Here is an 18,789-nt window from a genome sequence, read left to right on the forward strand (position 1 = left end):
TTATCTATTGGAAAAGACATGCAATGAACATGAACAAGTAGTTATAACAAGAAGTATGATTAAAAGATACTTTGCACCTTCTGTGGTACAGAATAAAAAAACAATAGAACATTTATTCTTTGGTTGTACAATTATTATTATTTATTTATTTATTTATTTATTTATTCTATTTTTTTTTTTTTTGAAAATAGTAGAATAGTATATCAAAAATGACTTCACACTTTTTCATTTGAACAATGTTATTTTGGAATATCTTTCTGAGACTCTTTTTTTAAAATACAATTTCCAATGCAAAAATACGGGAGAAACTTCCTCACATTATTGAACTTATGTCAAAGTTTTAATATGTACAAGATTTAGAAAAAATTGTATTGCATTGACAAATAAGCATTTGTTATTTATAGAGAGCAGACCCCTTTTAGACACATGTTTTCATATACATGTACAAAATGAAGGCTATCCCTTTGTATAATGTGTTGATGTAAAAAATAGTTTGCATAGTTAGAAGGATAAATTGTTGAAATAAGTTAAATACAGGGAATGTAAAAGATTTTGGAAGTGTGTAGGTTAACCTTAATAATTTTGTTTGAATTATAAATTTTATTTTGTTTTTATATTTATTTGTTCATTTATTCATTTATATGTTTATTTTGTTTTTGTTTTGATTTTTTGTTTCCTCTTCTTTGTTACAATGAAATATATGTATAGTATTCAAAAAGGTATTAAATCGGCAGTATTTATTTGTACTGTGTAAATGAAGATACTCTAATACACAGTGATCGGATGATAACGGTGGGGGTGTTGTAAAATCGTGATTGTGAAAAACAAATAATATATACAACCTGTCTCAGAATGTGACGACTCTATTAGCTACCCTGCTCCATCGGATCAAATTGATAGAGGGAAGATAACGTAAACTTATAGAAGGGTCTGAAAAATTCCCAACGACGTTAGAACTGTCAAATTTACGAAACAAATTTTTGGCCGTGCCATCCTCGGTACTCGAACTCGTACCGCTGTAACATCTATGACAACTCCGCCTGCACCAAGTCCAGCGCCCTAGACCACTCGGTCAGCTAGGCTATATAAAAAAATAGCTTTCGCTGGCCGGGTCATTCCTCCTCGTAGGATTATTCTAGGGGTGTAACTTAGTACACGATGTATGGTAGTATGGGACAGTTCATCTTGGTCTTATTATGTAGGATAGAGGATCAAATTAATGATGCATGTCACAACAAATTAATATTATATAACGTCTCTATCCTACACAATAACAGCTAAATGAACTGTCCCGTTATGTGCGAAATTCATAATTAACAAACCTTGAGTGTAGATTATGTTTCTCTAATGCCATAAAAACGTCAAAAATACACAAAAATGAAAAGCGCGCTAAACGTTATGATTCCGATTCGTAGGGAACATATTGATGTCACACAAACACAAACATTCCAAACAAAAGAAACCAGACGATTTCAAAGGTTTTTTCACTTCAAATTTTCTCGAGTCACTTTATAGTTCTTATTTGAGGTAAGAAAACACCATTATTATCCCATTTAACTGAAAATAGCTATAATGGCAATCGAGGCGATTCAAGATGGAGTCCAAGACAATAATTTTTAAGCCAATTGTACTCTGAGAACAAAAAAGTCACTAGTGTTGAGAACATTTTTTTCCACATCGGTCAAGTGTTAGGAAAATTGAAGCATATTAGAGAATAGAAGCTAGTCAAGAAAAACAGACACACACAACAGAGAGCATGAAATAACCGAAAAAAAAAAACACTTACAAAGGTACAAAAGGAAATGGGCAACTCCGTTAAGATAGTGAACAAAGAAATTGGGTCGGTAGTGACAGTTTGTGTTTATCCATCAAATTAATCCCCATAGTATGACAATGCAAGATGTACACAATAATAAATGAATGTAGTCATATGTGTTCCATATTTTGATATATGTAGGTCAGCAGTCACGTATAATTTTAGATGACTGTAGTTGTATATGTACCAAACATTGTTATTTGCTTTTTTTGTCAAGAGTCGAGTACTATTTGAAATGACTATGGTACATAATACATGTATGTGTCACACATCTTGTTAATTGACTATTTCAATGACGAGTCGTGGGACTGAGTACATATCAGGACATGCGTTCTATTCAAAATGAGAATGAATATATACATGTAGCTTATTTCATTAACTTAGAAACAGTCTACAAAGTGTTATGCTATTAGTTCTGTTACATGTCTACTTAATTAAGTCAATTCTAAAATATAATGGCAAATTGAGTAAATTTATGTAGATTTGAATTTGAAATATGAGCGTTTCCCCGACTTGTTTCCTAGAAACAAAATTCTCTTTCGTATATTCTTTGAATACTGTGCGTCATATGGTTCATTCATCTGAAAAAATGTAAAAAGGGTATTGAAGTAATGTATATAATTGATATATATATATTTTGATTATGATACCATTCAGTAATAATGAAAATATATAAACACAATGTCTAAAATTGATCGTGACGTGTAAATGATATTACAACTGTTTACCCTACCGGTAAACCTGGTCCATGCTCCCAGTTTGTAGTGGAGTTCGAGTTGCTCATTCGTTTCAACAAATACTGACAAAAAATAGTTTGCAAACATTCCTTGAAAACATATACAAAAACAAAAGAAAGATTCATGTGTCTGACCCAAATAATACAATAGATTATTTATCTAATATGAAGTACTGCATTCCCTGAATCGATCCGCCCAGATATTAGAAGGATCGATGACCACTGATTGGATGATCGTAGCTTTGTTATGTGAAATGGATGTTCAAATCTGTCGGTTTTAGTACATATGCGTTACAATTGACAAACAAAAGTACGGAATCCGCAAAATATATATTCCGCCCAGTGGTCACATGATGCGGATCTGTTTGACGGATCTATGACCGATCGGAAACTGTTAATGATTGATGACCGACGGCATGTATAGTTGTACGGGTCGTGTAAAGCATACTAAAATAAATACCGTTTATTTGATTGGTGATCTAAGTAGTGTATGTTTGAAGAAGATACTAACCAAGTATTCATCATTATATTCGCCTCCAACCTGATTTCCCACTTGAAAATATTCAGGATTGTCTCCTTTTGTCATATCCTTAGAAGAAAGGGAATGCAATTACGGTGTCTTGTTACAGTGATGGTTCACATCATAAGGCTGAACCAAATGATGCTGGCATAATAAACATTATCTAGTAAGAGAAGATAATTCATACCTCTCGTTTAAAACAAATGTTTCCCTAAAATGGATATCAAATGCTGTCTTATTATATTTTTTTTTGCGTGATAGTTCGATATTTTGATCTCAACCATAAATTACTTATAATTATTCTAATTGTTATCAATTCTGATACATTAAATAGCGCAATAAGAGCACATATATTTTATTTGTGTAAAGAGATATTTTCCAGCGTTATTTGTTATAAGCAGTTTAACTGGTAATGCAATAATATATATATATATATATATAAAACTAAAATTCTCAAACTTTAATAATAAGGACGTGATAGAAAAGCTATGGTATCAAAATAACCATCAATTATTATACCTGATTATATATATATTAATACAAAGATAGCTTAGATGCAAAAGAGGTTAAATGTATTAATTCATTTACAGATATAGAGAGAAATAACTGACTTCAAATAATTTCTCTTACTAAACTGCTAATTCATACTTACACTAGGAAACCCATAGGCAGTTGTTAACAGCACAAACAGTAGATAAAATGTAAAACACGTGTTTTTTCCCTTCATGACGCAGTTTCTATACTGTCTGAACTAACAAATATGATTTCATTCGGCCAGAACTCGTTTCTTAAATAAGATATTAATTTAAGGGGTACTGTCATCTGGGGGAAAATGTAATGCATAATAGATTTGTCATCAAATTGAGGATTATGATACGATCTCAAAATGGATTCAAAAAGGGACGAAAATGTCAATTGCAAGCTTAAAATGTCAGTATTTGCATCGTTTAGAACAGGAGTGTAGATCCATAAACTACCCAGATACGTGATAGCTAGATACATGTATACACACCAGTCAACCCATACGATGTCAACTTGCTTATTTTCATTCTTTCCTCGTCTTCTTTTTATTCCAATATGATGTCATCTCAGACCTGTCATACCATTAAAAAAACTGTACAAACGTATACCCCGATGTAGCACAAATATTGTATCCTATACATGACAAATATGTTGTTCTACCAGCAGACAAAGCCATAAACAACATAGGTTTTTGTCTGCAAAACGTTTCACATCCAATGTTTATTATCAGAGGTAAACGTAGAAAATTATACCAATGATAAGACCTATACTGCTACCACACTCTCCAAAGGAGAGATTGTGGAAAACCATATATCTGTGCTATCCTCTTTTGGTCTCTCTACCAAGGACGATGATTGTGATTTACCGTCCATGTGCTGGATTCCTAAACTCCACAAGAATCCATACAAACAAAGTTTCATAGCTGGATCTGCAAAATGTACCACCAAACCTCTTTCAAAACTTTTAACTTCTGTACTCCCAACTGTCTAAGAGGGTCTGCAGTCCTACCACAAAAATTGTTTCAACCGTAGTGGCAATAATTCAATGTGGATCCTGAAAATTTCGAAAGTTCTTTTGGAGACAATTAGTTCAAGCCTATTATCTGAATATAATAGCATTAAAACCTATGATTTTTCAACACTGTATACCTCTATTCCCCTTACTCAGTTAAAATCCCGACTTAAAAACATTATACATCGTATTTTTTCCAAAAAAAGATGACACAAATATTTAGTTCTTGATAGAAATTCCTCATAGTTTGTAAAAAATAATTCCAAATCATCTTCCAGATATATAGAGGAAGACGTTTACAAAATGCTGGAATTTTTAATAATTTGTCCAGCGTGGTGCACGTGTTTTTCAACAAACGGTCGGCATTCCAATGAGAACAAATTGTGCTCCTTTACTTGCTGACCTATTCCGTCACTCCTATGAGGCTTGACCAAACTTTACGACAAACGTGATGACTTTTCATTCAGAATTGTCAAAGTTCCTTTCATCTGTGGCAACATCCCTTCAGTATGGAGTGTTCATATCACAACTCATACGTTATGCCAGACCTTTCCGAAAATTCGCAGACTTTTTGTATCGCGCTAGAACTCTAACAAATAGGCGTCTGGAACAGGGTTATGTTGCTACAAGATTAAAATCATCATTACAGATGTTTTATGGTCGTCATCATGGATTCGTGGATCGTTATGGTGAATCAATCTACACCATGAAAACTGATTTATTCAACGGGTCATAGTTTCCTTTCCTCGTTTGTCTACCCTGAACTTGACCTTTTATAAGCAACTTAAGGGTGTTTCTAGAAAGGCAGAGGACGCTTATCCTACCGGGGCACCTGGTCCATGCTCCCAGTTTTAAGTGGAGTCCGAGTTGCTCATTTGCTTTTGTTACTTTGTATGTATGATTTTAGTTACTTTATGTTGTTTGTAGTATATGTCTGTTTTCCATGTCTGGCCATTATCTCTGGATTACATTCTTTTGATTACTGTTATAACCTTGGTTCCTTTGATTACGTTTGTCGTAAAGTTTAGTCAATAGTTTTCCCTTACCATCGATTTCTAAGTGTAGGTCAAGACATGAGGCTGACTTCACAGTGTCTGTAGTATCCTTTGTCTCAAGTTCTTTTGGGTAGATGCGATATATCAAATCCCCGAAATTAGGATTGTTTAAAGATAATACGTCATCTATATAGCGGAAACTCAGATTGAAGGATCTAGCAAAACGATATTTTTGCTTTCTGATCAGATCAGCTATAAAGTCAGCCTCATAAGAGTGAAGGAATAGGTCAGCAAGTAAAGGAGCACAATTTGTTCCCATTCAGTACTGAATTTAAGAAAACACAACATGAACAAAGTTGTCTTCTATTTTGTGGAACACGATACAAGTTTGATGAAGTAAACTCAATATTTTATGTTTAATACATAGAAATATACATAGAAATATAAAACAATTGGTTTTCATTTGGGTTTTGCACAAACCAAATTTATATGGTCAACGTGCAATACTATTAAACTTTGGATAGTCTTTCCTTTGTGCTTTATCGTGCAATAAAACGACAGAAGCAAAACACACGACACCGTAAACGAAACTGTTCTCGTAACACCTTTAAAGAGATCGCTTAAATCTTATGGCAAAGTAACACCTTTGTTCTTACATATAGCTTATATGTAAAGGGTTTTGTATATAAAAAACCTTATAGCTTCGACAGGTTGTTGGATAACGTAACGGAAATAACAAAAATATGTTACAAGACGCACATGTATGGATCGTGACTTTCTGGTATCTGAATTCTATTCATTAGGGACACATAAGCTTGGTTTGTAAGCCAATTAAATAGTTATGATTGTATGTGTATTATGTGTGTAACTTGACCTGTCAGCCAAGAGTCGTGTACAATTTAACATGACTGAATTTATAAATGTATTTAGTCTTGTTCTTTAACCAATTAGTCTACGACAAGTCGTGTTACTGAGTAAATATTAAGACATGCATTGTAAATAAGTAGTTATTCTTTCTAAAAATCAGACAGAAGGTGATTTACACATGTCCAAATCCCACCGAAATAGTTTTTATTTCTTGTTCAGCAATAGTTACTGATTACAAAACCAGCTTAAGTATTTGATTTGGTAGTTGTGCTTTTGAGATAAAAAATATATAGATTGTACATGAAATTTCCATTTTTGAAAAGTTATCGTTCTTGATTTGGCTTCATTTGGTTGATTTTAGTGAGAGATGAATATATGATTTTCTGAAAAGTGCACATCTGAATGCAGAAAAGATTGTTGTTATGTGAAAGTATAGCATATGTAGACTGAAAATGCATGGTTTTTCCGGTGGATTTTTCTTCGCATAAATCACTTTACCATTGGCTTTGTCTAAGTTTTATGCGGACTGGTACTTAAATGACTAAACTTGTAGCATGAATGAAAAAAGTAATATCTGATAATCACAATTATATCTATATAATTTTGAAAGACTATTTTGTATATGTTTTTAATACTTTAATGTTGTAATATCACAAATTTCAATACTATAAGTCTACAAAGTATTAATCTTATTCCATAATGTCTCTCTACCAGTCCACTTGACCATATCTTAAGTTAATTTCAAAATAAACAGGCAGTTTTGATAAAATTATGTAAACTTTGCTTTTGAAATACTAGTGATGTTCGGGTTGTGCCCGTATACAATTCTCTTTTGTTAAATCTTTCCGAACTGTGTATCATACGGTTCATTCATCTGAAAAATATATATTCAAGTGATGTATATATTATGAATGTCAGTTCATGTCAGAAAAGCTATTTCCGACAAAAATATGAACATGTACTTTGTCGTGATTAGGTGAATGGAGACTCTAGATAATGTTTCATGTTTCCAGCAACGATAGCATGTACAACCATTATGGGAATGACATTATAAATTCAAAATGTTTTCTAGTTCCATTTAACATCATTTGTCTGACATAGATTGTACGTCTGACAAATTATTTCTTGTCATTTCATTCTTAAGTATTATATTAAGGTAACGGTTTACTATTCTGAAACTGTTCTTAGTACATGAAGATATTATATAATTAGTACCTGTCTCTTTTTCATCATGTTCATGTTAAAAGCTTCAATGAACATGTAACACATTAAAATATAAATGTATTTAAATGTATGAAGTTAAGGAGGTAGACCTAGGGTAAGAGAAACAACTCTTGAAATCAGTTATATGCTTGTATCATATTCATTTTCCCCCAAAGCCTATCAAGCTTTCATTTGAAACAAAATAAAATCATTCCAAGTTACTTTGATGCTTACATGAAATTGATGTAGAATGCTGAATACAAACGTTCCAATGATTTTTAAGAGTCGTCTTCCTTACCCTAGGTCTACCTCCTTAAGTTACAGATATTGGTTTAGTTCTGCAACAGAGCTGCCGGGTACCAAATTCATGATACACTTTTCTTCAGTTGTCAGACTATAAGTTAATGCTGTAATTTGATCCAACAAAAGAGAAGTCAAATTACTCAACATTGTTTTGATTTTCGGGGGAAAAAAAGAAAACAAAAATAATTCTACTGATCCTGCATTTTTATGAAAGTCGGGCCTTGGCAAATCATCTATTTTATTTCAGTATATGAATATTAGGAGAAAGCTCGGGTTTTAGTGGTGCTTTCTAATCAGGTTTGATTCTTAACAAAATGATGCACAATTTCACAAGTTTCAACAAAATAAAAAACTGTCTTTGAACAATATAAATAAAACTCATTTGCAAGTCCGAGTAATATAATTATACATGATTTATCAAATTTGAAGTAATAAGAAACACACTTCAAAAACTCTATGAACACTAGCACTGTAGCGTCATTTCTTGCGTTAAACCTTGTAAAATTTCTCGGTTCTGGGTTTGGCTATCTATTTCGATACTTTTTTCATAATTAGTACTTCTTATAAACCGTTACAACTGTGCAATCTAGATCTTCCTAATAAGTTGTAATGTTGTTGATGATAAGTCACGTGTTACATACAACATTAGTTTGATAAGTGTTTTGATATTGAAGTAATTCGTGTAAGTACTGACTCTGTATCCATGAAGTACTGACTCTGTATCCATGAAGTACTGACCCTGTATCCATGAAGTACTGACTCTGTATCCATGAAGTAGTTCGTCTTCTACCTGATTTTTCATTGGATAATACTCTTGATATTCTTTATTTCTCGTAGCCTGACCACCAAATTGTATGAAATTACTAAGATTATTATAGATATGGTGTTTATTTATATTGTACGTGATTGCATAAAACCATTCGTCCTACTAATCGAAGCAGATATATGCAAATAATTAAAAAAAATCGAAGAAATATTGTTCGATACGAAGATTTAGTTTATTTCCAAGTAAAAATATAGATAAGCAAAATCGTAAAAAAAATATTTCTAGCTCCCAGATGACCGTCTATGACTATCGAAACAGCCAACAGAATATACTGACTGTCTAAATAACCATACACCATCTTTAAAACGAATTCAACTGTTGGATATCAAATGCTGGCATTTTACACTTTATTAAAATCATGTTTGTCCTTATTTTTAACTTTCGGTGTTACGGTCCTAATAAAAAAGTGTTGTTCATCAATTTTACTGCAATAAATGTTGAAACTTAAAATTGACATCAAGATATTGTATTTGAGTGATGAAATTATCTTCTGACTCTTCTGGTGGTAAGCATTTAAACCAATAACGCATTGCACTTCGATAAAAATGGCAAGTCAGAAAAGCTGTGGTATAAAAATACTAATATATAAACCTTTTTTTAAAAAAGCGAAAGCTGAGGTATTCCAGGTAAAAAGAGAGTCAAAGTAATAATTTTATTACAGATACTAATGAAACCATAGACGACGGAAGATAGTAAAATCAGCAAATGTAATAGACACTTTGTTATTCTCCATGATGCAGCTTCGTTACTGTCTGGACTAGGAAAGGTGTCTTAATCTGACTAGAACACGTTATTAAATTGGACATCGATTAGGAGTTTTCCTCCAGAGGAAAAATATGTAATACTGTTTCGATTAGCTTTTGTTTGTCATTTAAATGCTAATTATGATAAAATCTCAACATCAATCAAATAAATTGAAGAAAATATCATTTCAAAGCGTTAAATGACAATATTTCTAAAATGTCAGAATTTGCTAAAAATATTACGTTTACAACAGGAGTGTAGTTCATCTAATTATCCGGGCGCTTAATAACAACATAAGTGCACCAGTTAACGAAGACAATTTGTTAGCTTGATTTCTTCCTTCCCTTCTTCATCATTATCTTCTTATTTTTATGTACTGTTGCTTATTAATTTTCATACCGTTAGCGATTGGGGACGACATTTTGTTTAAGGAGTTCTAAGCAAACCTTATTGGGTCAGAATATCTCGTTTTGATATTTTGAGGGTCAGAAAAAATATTTTCAACAACACTAGGGCAAGATTATTTATTTCCATTTCACTGTATTAAGTATTTGGGCTGTTTCAGAAAATTTATCAGTTCTCTAGGAGATGTAGACCAGAGTATTTTTTACATTTTTTCATGGTCAGAATTGATTTTTTAAAAACAACTGCCAGATTCCCACCCCACCCCCTCATCCCACCCTAACAAAGAAGTCCTTTCTTTACCTTCAAGTTTGTTTAGTCTGTTAGGTCACAAGACTGTACAGGTTACTAACTTGAAAGCAAAGAGGAAAACAACCCTGGCATAGTTCAGTGTTAAACATTAGTGGTAGATCTGTTAGATATGTCATTTTATCATCGTTTTAGGATACAAAATGTCGTTTCGTAATAAACAAATACATGTTGTCGAAAGAGAATCATTTCTTTTGAATTATCTAAAGTTTGTTATGTTGAATATTTAATTTATAAAATTTGCTTTAATCAGTTTATCTTAATTTCAGGATTTTTTCCTTTTGCAATAGCGAGAAGGGAAAGAAAGAAGAAAAATAAAGCGATTAGATAAGTCATCGTCAGTCAGGACATCGAAATAATCTTCCAAATAGTATAATCCGTCTAATCCATCCAATCCGTCTCCAAGTCCACCAGGTAGATCAGTTAGATACGTCATTCTATTATTACTGATTTACGATACAAAATGTCGTTTTGTAATAAACAAATACATATTGTCGAAAGAGAGTCATTTCTTTTGAATTATTCAAAGTTTGTTATGTTGAATATTTAATTTATAAAATTTGCTTAAATCAATTTATGCAGAATTAATTTCAGGTATATTTCCTTTTGCAATAGCGAGGAGAGAGAGAAAAAAAAGAAGAAAAATAAAGCGATTAAACTTCCAGAGAAATGCACCATACAAAGACAAGTAGGATTTACTAGTATTTACAGAGTAATTAAGGGAACCAAAATTCCAGTGAAAATCTAATGGACTAAGACCAGACATGGAAAACAGACAAATACAACAAGGAATGCAAAATAACTAAAATAATACATACAAAGTAACAAAAGTAATTTAGCAACTCGGACTCCACTTAAAACTGGGAGCATGAACCAGGTGCACCTGTAGGGTAAGCGTCGTCTGCTTTTCTAGAAACATCCGCCGAGTTGCTCATACAAAGTCAAGTCAAGGGTACAAGAAAGAGGAAAGGAAAACTATGACACATTAACCAAATCAGTTTTCATGGATCAGATGGATACACCGTAACAAGCTCATGATGACGTCCATTAAACTTCTGTAATGATGACTTGTAGCAACATAACCCTGTATCAGAAGCTTAAATGCAGGAAGTCAAGCTCGATAAAAAAAAATCTGCGTAGTTACGGTAGGCTCTGGCCTAACGTATGAGTTGTGATATGAAAACTCCATACGCAGGTGCTGAAGGGGTGTTGCCACAGATGAAAGGAAAGTTGACAATACTGAATGAAAAGTCATCACGTTTGTCGTATAGTTTGGTCAATAGTTTTTCTTTACCATCGATCTCTAAGTGTATGTCAAGATATGAGGCTGACTCCATAATGTCTGCAGTATCCTTAAAGAAATATTACAGTTATCAACTGATGTAATTTAACTTCATCTTTTATAAACTTAAGGACATGTATGTGGAGTAATACAGCTAATTAGGAGATATCATATCAACGTTAAGCTTTGATAAGAACGAGCAGGCCACTTGGATAACAGAGGCTCATAAATCATAGATTTAGTCCCTTTGATATCATGGAATGGTGCTCAGAATGGTCAAACAAACATTTACGAAATTTCATTCTTTTAAAAGATATTTATTTTGACAGTGTAACGAGGGGAATTTGAATAAATGAGACAAATTTTCGCCTTGTCTTACACCAATTTCACTGTTTCACTATTGTTACTGTTATTCTGTATCATTACATTAATTTTTACATTTTATCTACCCTATTTATGAAATCTTGCAGTATTCCAAATTTTAAAATAGGTAAAACACTGAAGCTTTATTCCTTGTATTGCATTTGATAGAACCTCTCGGCGATGGATTTGGCTTCCTCTTTCGATAGTTTTGGTTTTGAGTTCTTCTTGCATATAACTAATATTTTGATTAAGAGCTTCCTGTATATTTGATTTTAATGCTACTGATGAAAGGTTACTCCTTAAAACACGTGTACAGCATATCGAAATTTACAGTATATAAAATTGTTATTTTGTGCATTTAAACTTCATTGTTTATGTTTAGATCTTTGATTAAAAATCACATAAAAAATCAATAATATGTTAGTGTTCTCATAGCTGTTCCGGTCTCTTTTTGGAAAATATTCCAAATTCTTGTCTCTCTCACCTTTGTGATATTTTCATCTATAGTTTTCTAGATACTGTTTTATTAGAAACTTCAGGCTTAATATGTAATCAAGGAAGCCAAGATTCTACTGGAAATCAAAAGAATGTAATCCGGGGACAAAGCCCAGACATGGAAAACAGACGAACACAACAAAGAACATGAAGTAACTAAAATAATACAAACAAAGACAAATATTAGAACCATATACAGACGAATACCTTCTTGATATTTTACATTCCTCATGAACCGAAAACGTGTGTAGTCTAGTTACCAATATGATTTACTGTCAATACAGACCTATGTTACTATCAACATTTGGCATTAGCTCATCAATCACGCGTATTTTCTTAGATATGGGTGAGTGAATACATCACACAAAAGCCCATTTACCTCAAAACTACGTATAATTTTCAAAAGCGAACTCGTGTACATATCATTATCAATAACGGTCGAATTTCTGCTTACACTCAAAATTTTGCTAGTTACTCCCCAGCTTTTATCATTTCCAAATTTACCTTTTAGAATATATGCATTATCATTCTTACAAAGTTCTGTAAGTTTGCTAAAACCAAGCAGTTTAAGTCTCCTAAACACACACACACACACAAAATACCAATCGTATGCACAGATTTCATATTTACGTATGATGTACACGTGTTTTAAGGTGTATTCTCTCATCGACAGCATAAGCACTGAATACATACAAAGCTCTTCATTCATAAATAAATTGTACACTAGACACACGAACAAAACAATCCATAAACATCGATCAAGTACCAAGATGTACTACTATACCGTTTGGATTTCAAGAAATGAAGCCTCGGTATTAGGGGCTAGGTGTACAGGGACTACTTTCGGTAAATAACCAATGACATAATTGCGGGTAAAACAAGTCTGAATACTAACCCGTAAATTCTCTTTAATCTTCAAGCCATAGCATTGATCTAACGGGTCATCTTTAAATGCCCCCATTCCACAGCGAAGAAAAAACAGAGTTATCTCGCTTTCATTGCATTTACATTATATTGTTGCCGATTTTTCATTGGGAAAAGTAATTGCCGCCATGAATTTCAAGATTACATTAGGGGCATTGGTGTCTTTAATCTTTTCTCTCAGTTTTATATATCGGATATTAAGAAAAAGTTTATTTGTTGAACCAAATATTTGAAATGCGAAACAGCACAGTGATAAAATTGGTATATAGAACAAAGCGAGAAAATGCGTCGGCTATCTTGTACTTGTAAAAGTTGTAGACCGTATTTCGTTTCATTTATGGGTCTACAGTGCTAGAACTTGAAACATCATTGGTCAAAGGAGAAATAATACTAGAGTCATAATGTAACACAAAATATTACTCATAATATATAATTGTAGTGGACCAACAGCTCTATCGCACTCCCCAGCCATCTCAAAATTTACATTACACCAACCATTTCAATACCAATAATTACTGTCAGAACCAACTAAAACAGGTTTTCTCTTCGATCCATAGTTTTATTGAACTCGTTGCTACTTACATATGTAAAACGGAACCAATCCCTGGATCAATTTAAACAGCTGATCCAAGGCAAGACAATCTAAATTTATTAACAACTGTCTTGTGCATGACTTTTATGATATATATATATATATATATATATATATATATATATATATATATATATATATATTGTCTGTTAGCGCTGTGCCGACGAGTAGTGATTAGTGATCAATGCGATGGATCATATAGGGTATGTTCAGTCTTTGAATGCGCGTAGCTGCCGTTAGGCAAAAAAGCTTTTGCCTGCACTTAATTTTGCCATATTTTTAAATAAAATACATCCAGGAGAGGCATAAATGATGCTTTAAAACGCTATCTCCGCGGAGCTTCGGGGGGGGGGGCTTCGCCCAGCTGGACCCCCTACCAGGGCTTAAGCGGCCCCCAGACCCCCTGCCGTAATTTTGCCTACACTTCAATTTGGCCTCAGCTACGCGCCTGAATTATGTTGCTAAAATCATTACAGAAGCTTTATTTCTACTTGTCGATATGCAGTTTCCATCCAGCTTCCATCACATAGATAAGGGGTGGACATGGTGTACCTTTCTCCTTTCTACCACCTTTCTCTCCCTTCTCCCGCCCCTTTCTCCCGACTTACCGTGCTTTCTCCCGCCCCTTCTTTCCCTGTCTCCCTTTACCCTGTCCACCGTCCCACAGATGAGAGTCTTACGTCTTACACTTACAATGTAGCCGTACATGACATGTTTGCATGTACAAGCCAATGGAGTAACTAATGTAGCAGTCGCCAGAGCCATTAGAATTGTAAAGCCTGTTAGCATCTGAAGTTATCTTAAACTACCGCAGGAAAATAGTTCCACTTGCATACCCCATTTAGGTTCAGATGCAGAGAGTATATAAGGTCCATTTTATTGGTATTTCTAATATATTATATTTAATTCTATGATATTTACGCCAATAAAAAAATCCAATAAACAACTTTTACTGCGAACTAATTAAATAAGATGATTAATTTGGTTTGTATTGACAACGATCCAATTAAAAATAGTTGACTTCTAACCTCACCAGTACCTGTTTATTTCTATGCATTTACCCGAATAAACCAATCGTCCATTATATTATATTCGGTATGTCGATATATTCAAGTTGCCTACAAATGCAATATTCTTAGACGCATAGTAACTCATTTGATGTTTAGCTAGAAATAAAAAACCCTTCGAGATTAGAAATAGTCATCGTTCATAGAATTGTAAAAGTACAATGCTGAGTGCCAATTGGAAGAGCTATCTTCAGATATTTAACGTTATTTACCAAAAGGGGGTAGTAGTTCCGATCAAGAAACTTATATAAAGAAAGAGTATCTCCATCGGTGGTGGTCAAAACAAAACAAAATATCTCTAGCGCAAACGGGCTATACCTAGGTACAATTAATTTGAAGTTAGGTATAAAACAATTGAACCTATCTTCAATATATTATTCAAAGATTGGCATTCCTCAAAATACTGGGTTGATAGGTACATGTAATGGGAAAAATATAGAATAATTGTTTACTGTCATTTTCAATAGATGAGTGAAAAATGTATCCAAACTTTGAATATTTAAAAAAAAAAAAGACCCCCCACACTTTTGATAAAAATGGTCGATGTCGATACACATTCCTTACATTTAACACAGTTTCATTCCCTTGTTCACATAAACCCCGCGTAAACCAAATGAGTGTATCTAAAAAAAACTTCTCAATTCTCTTCTTCCTTTTGCTAAGGTAAACCATTATTATATTTTTTAAAGTCATTCCACATGCACATATTGGTTATATAGACGGAAAAATATGCATAACGCCTGGAATTGTTGACATATACCAAGTACTGCATCAGTATAATCAGACGAGTCTCATAGCTAGAATTTTATTGGGTTTGAAGTTTTCATTCAAGTTTCTCAATTTAAGTAGTGCCAAGCTAATTTTAAGTTGGTTTTCAGATTTTTTTAGCTTCTACAGGTCTTGTGGTTATGACAACCTTTCCCCCTATCCTACAGGCGTAAATTCACAAACCAAACATTCCTCAAATCAAAGCTAGGTTCTGGAGTTAAGGTTCACTACCTTCATATTTTTTGCAATTCAACATTATTTGATACAATTATATTTGCCTTCATTTATTTGTGGATTGGAAGGTGGGAACAATGTGTATGCACATGTAGATCCCTGGTAGGGACCAATGATTGGAAAAATTGAGATTATATTGGAAGTCACTGAGCCCTGACAGAGCTGGGCTCCCTCTTAGGCCAGTCAGCAGTCAGGGGCCCTCTTTTAAGAATCTCTGGAATCACCCCCTGGTATGAATATTTTGCTCAGGATATTTTGTTTATTGTGTGCTTTTTTGTTGTAAAAATTGATTGGTATAAAATATCCGTGAAACCAGCTCCTCTTTTACTAGACCCTCTACTTTCCAAAATTTCTGGACCATTCTCAGTTACCACCCTTTAATACACTGACACAATCTGTATCATTTAAATTCTATACAGCATGTATATAATGTTTGAAATATGTTTAATGGGGTATTTTTATCGTGTACCCCAGGCGTGGGTTTCACAAAAAGTCGTAAGAGTGAAATTGATCGTAAATCATGATGTCAGAATGCTATTTTAGTTTATGATGTCATTACTTACGATCAACTTTACACTTACGACTTTTTGTGAAATCGAGACCAGATGTACATTTTGTATCCAAATACTTGCATCAGGGAGTGTTAGTCCCTGTATTAATTCATCATCATGTATGTGTGTCAAAAACAAGAACAAATCCTTGAACCACTTTTATTAAAAAATTACTATGTTTATGGTAATTGCATACACTTCATACAATTTGTAATAATTTTGAAATACCAGGGAGCCTCTCTGATTTCAATCTGAGCTACTCAGGGGTAGATCCAGGATTTCAGGTAAAGGAATGCTTAAATAGAATTTATGAAATTTGTGAAAAATCAAGATTTCATGCAAAATGAAATAATGCTTCCCTAATTTTAGCGTGTGGGAAATTAACACTGTACACCAAGTCCTACGCCTATTGATTCTGAGCCTAACTACAATCTACCTAAAAATTGGGAAAAAACTGTCCGTCATCAAGTTTAATATCCTCATTAAGTATGTTTATTAAACAAAGGTTTATTTTAGGAGATCAAGGCTTGAGCTTCCCTCCTTTTTATTGGAAAGTTTGTCATTTTCATGTGTGAAGTGGACAAAAAATGGTAAATTGAATGTCCTAGCACCCCCCTTTTTCTAAGAAACTCCAGCTGGCACCCCACCTTTTGAAAGTATTTGGATCCACCCCTGGATTATTGACCATATATGAGGTCTCTTGTTAGACAATATACCAAAAGTTGTACAGTGTATGTGAGAAATTCGGTTTTTTTTAACAGGAACAAGTATAAAAACAACTTTTATGGCAATATGTATATTATTTTTTCATCAATAAAGCAAGGTCGTATAAATTTTTTAAAAGAAATTTTATTGTGTTGTAAAGGAACGTATCAAGAGATTTTATTGTACTGTAGAGGAACCTATCAAGAGATTTTCAAAGGAGGGATCCAGACTATTATTGGTTAAATTTTGGGAATTAAATACAGAATATTAACAAAATTTCCGACAAAAAGGGGGAGAGATGCTAAATGCTGGAACTCCCTGAATCCATCATTGCTGTAGGATAGTTGGTGTACGTATTTAGTATATTTTTGGCTCATTTGTTTAGTTACTCACACTCTTCATATTTTTTTTTTAATTTTAAATTAGAACCTAGATTATTTGGTGTTGTGAAAATACTGAATTTATAAAACTATTTGACACATTGAATTGTTAGAGTACAAACTTGTCAGAAAATAAATATAAATTATACCATTACATAAAGCCTCTTTTGAAGCGAATGATTGCTTGAATTCATAATGATAAGTGATTAGCTAATATACATGTAATTACATGTAACACACAATGCGAATATCTGGCCTCAAGATTTAAACCTTTCATTAACAAGTAATGGATTAAATTAACTAATTTTCCTATTTTAAGCTAATCATTATTAGTTGAATGGCCTATTTGAGGTAAGATCACCTGTTATACATAAATATTTATCCCTTTTGATAAAACAGGTAGCGATTTCAAGTGTTTTACAAACGACCAAATCCCAAATCAGATTATAGCCAATAATCTCATAGTAAACATTTACATGTATTTAAATACAGCCTTTGTAAGTACCTGGCAGGAGACCTCTACTAAGTAAGTCCCATTGATTTAAATACTTGTAGTTTAAATAATTTTTAGAATCTATCTAAAATCAATGATATAGTTTAAGTTGAAAATAAATTAAGACATTTGGCATTTAGTTAAATTTCAAAATTTGGAGCAACAGATTATTTCCCTATATTACTATATACTCTTGTGTTTTTCTTAGCAGCTTTACAATTTTTTTTTATAATGTGAATGCTATTTTCAAGCATTGACTAAATAAGGAGAATGAATATGATGAGTATGTCAAAGAGACAAAAACTCCACTGGGATGAAAGTTACCAGCTAAAGGCCACCTTTGGGTCTTCAATGAATGAAGAGGAAACTCTCCCACCTTACTGGGAAGGCTGCGGCTGGCCCAAAAAAACATTATACATAGGAACACAGTGGTAAAAATTTGCAGTCGCCCAGTAGCCAATGCCTACTAGATTTTGAGCTGGACTACCAAATGTTTGGGTAAGAGTAATCAAGGGAACCAAGGTTATAGTGGTAATCAAAAGAATGTAATCCAGGGACAAAGACCAGACATGGAAAACAGACATACACAACAAAGAACATAAAGTAACTAAAATCATACATACAAAGTAACAAAAGTAAATGAGCAACTCGGACTCCACTAAAAACTGGGAGCATGGACCA

The 18,789-nt window shown here is 33.1% G+C and overlaps 1 long non-coding RNA gene across 1 annotated transcript; it reads right to left on the bottom strand.

Moving 5' to 3' along the window:
• Positions 1-2,171: 2,171 nt before the first annotated feature.
• LOC148598481 (uncharacterized) lies at positions 2,172-3,858 on the bottom strand. Its single transcript, XR_015918593.1, has 3 exons — positions 3,725-3,858; positions 3,064-3,141; positions 2,172-2,397 (listed from the first exon to the last, which is right to left on the bottom strand). It is a non-coding gene; the product is annotated as an uncharacterized LOC148598481 (long non-coding RNA).
• Between the last annotated feature and the right edge of the window lie 14,931 nt (positions 3,859-18,789).

The sequence above is a fragment of the Perna viridis genome, chromosome 14 (genome assembly GCF_037379345.1).
Source record: "Perna viridis isolate PV_CMFRI_1.1 ecotype Kerala chromosome 14, ASM3737934v1, whole genome shotgun sequence".
Classification (NCBI taxonomy): domain Eukaryota; kingdom Metazoa; phylum Mollusca; class Bivalvia; order Mytilida; family Mytilidae; genus Perna; species Perna viridis.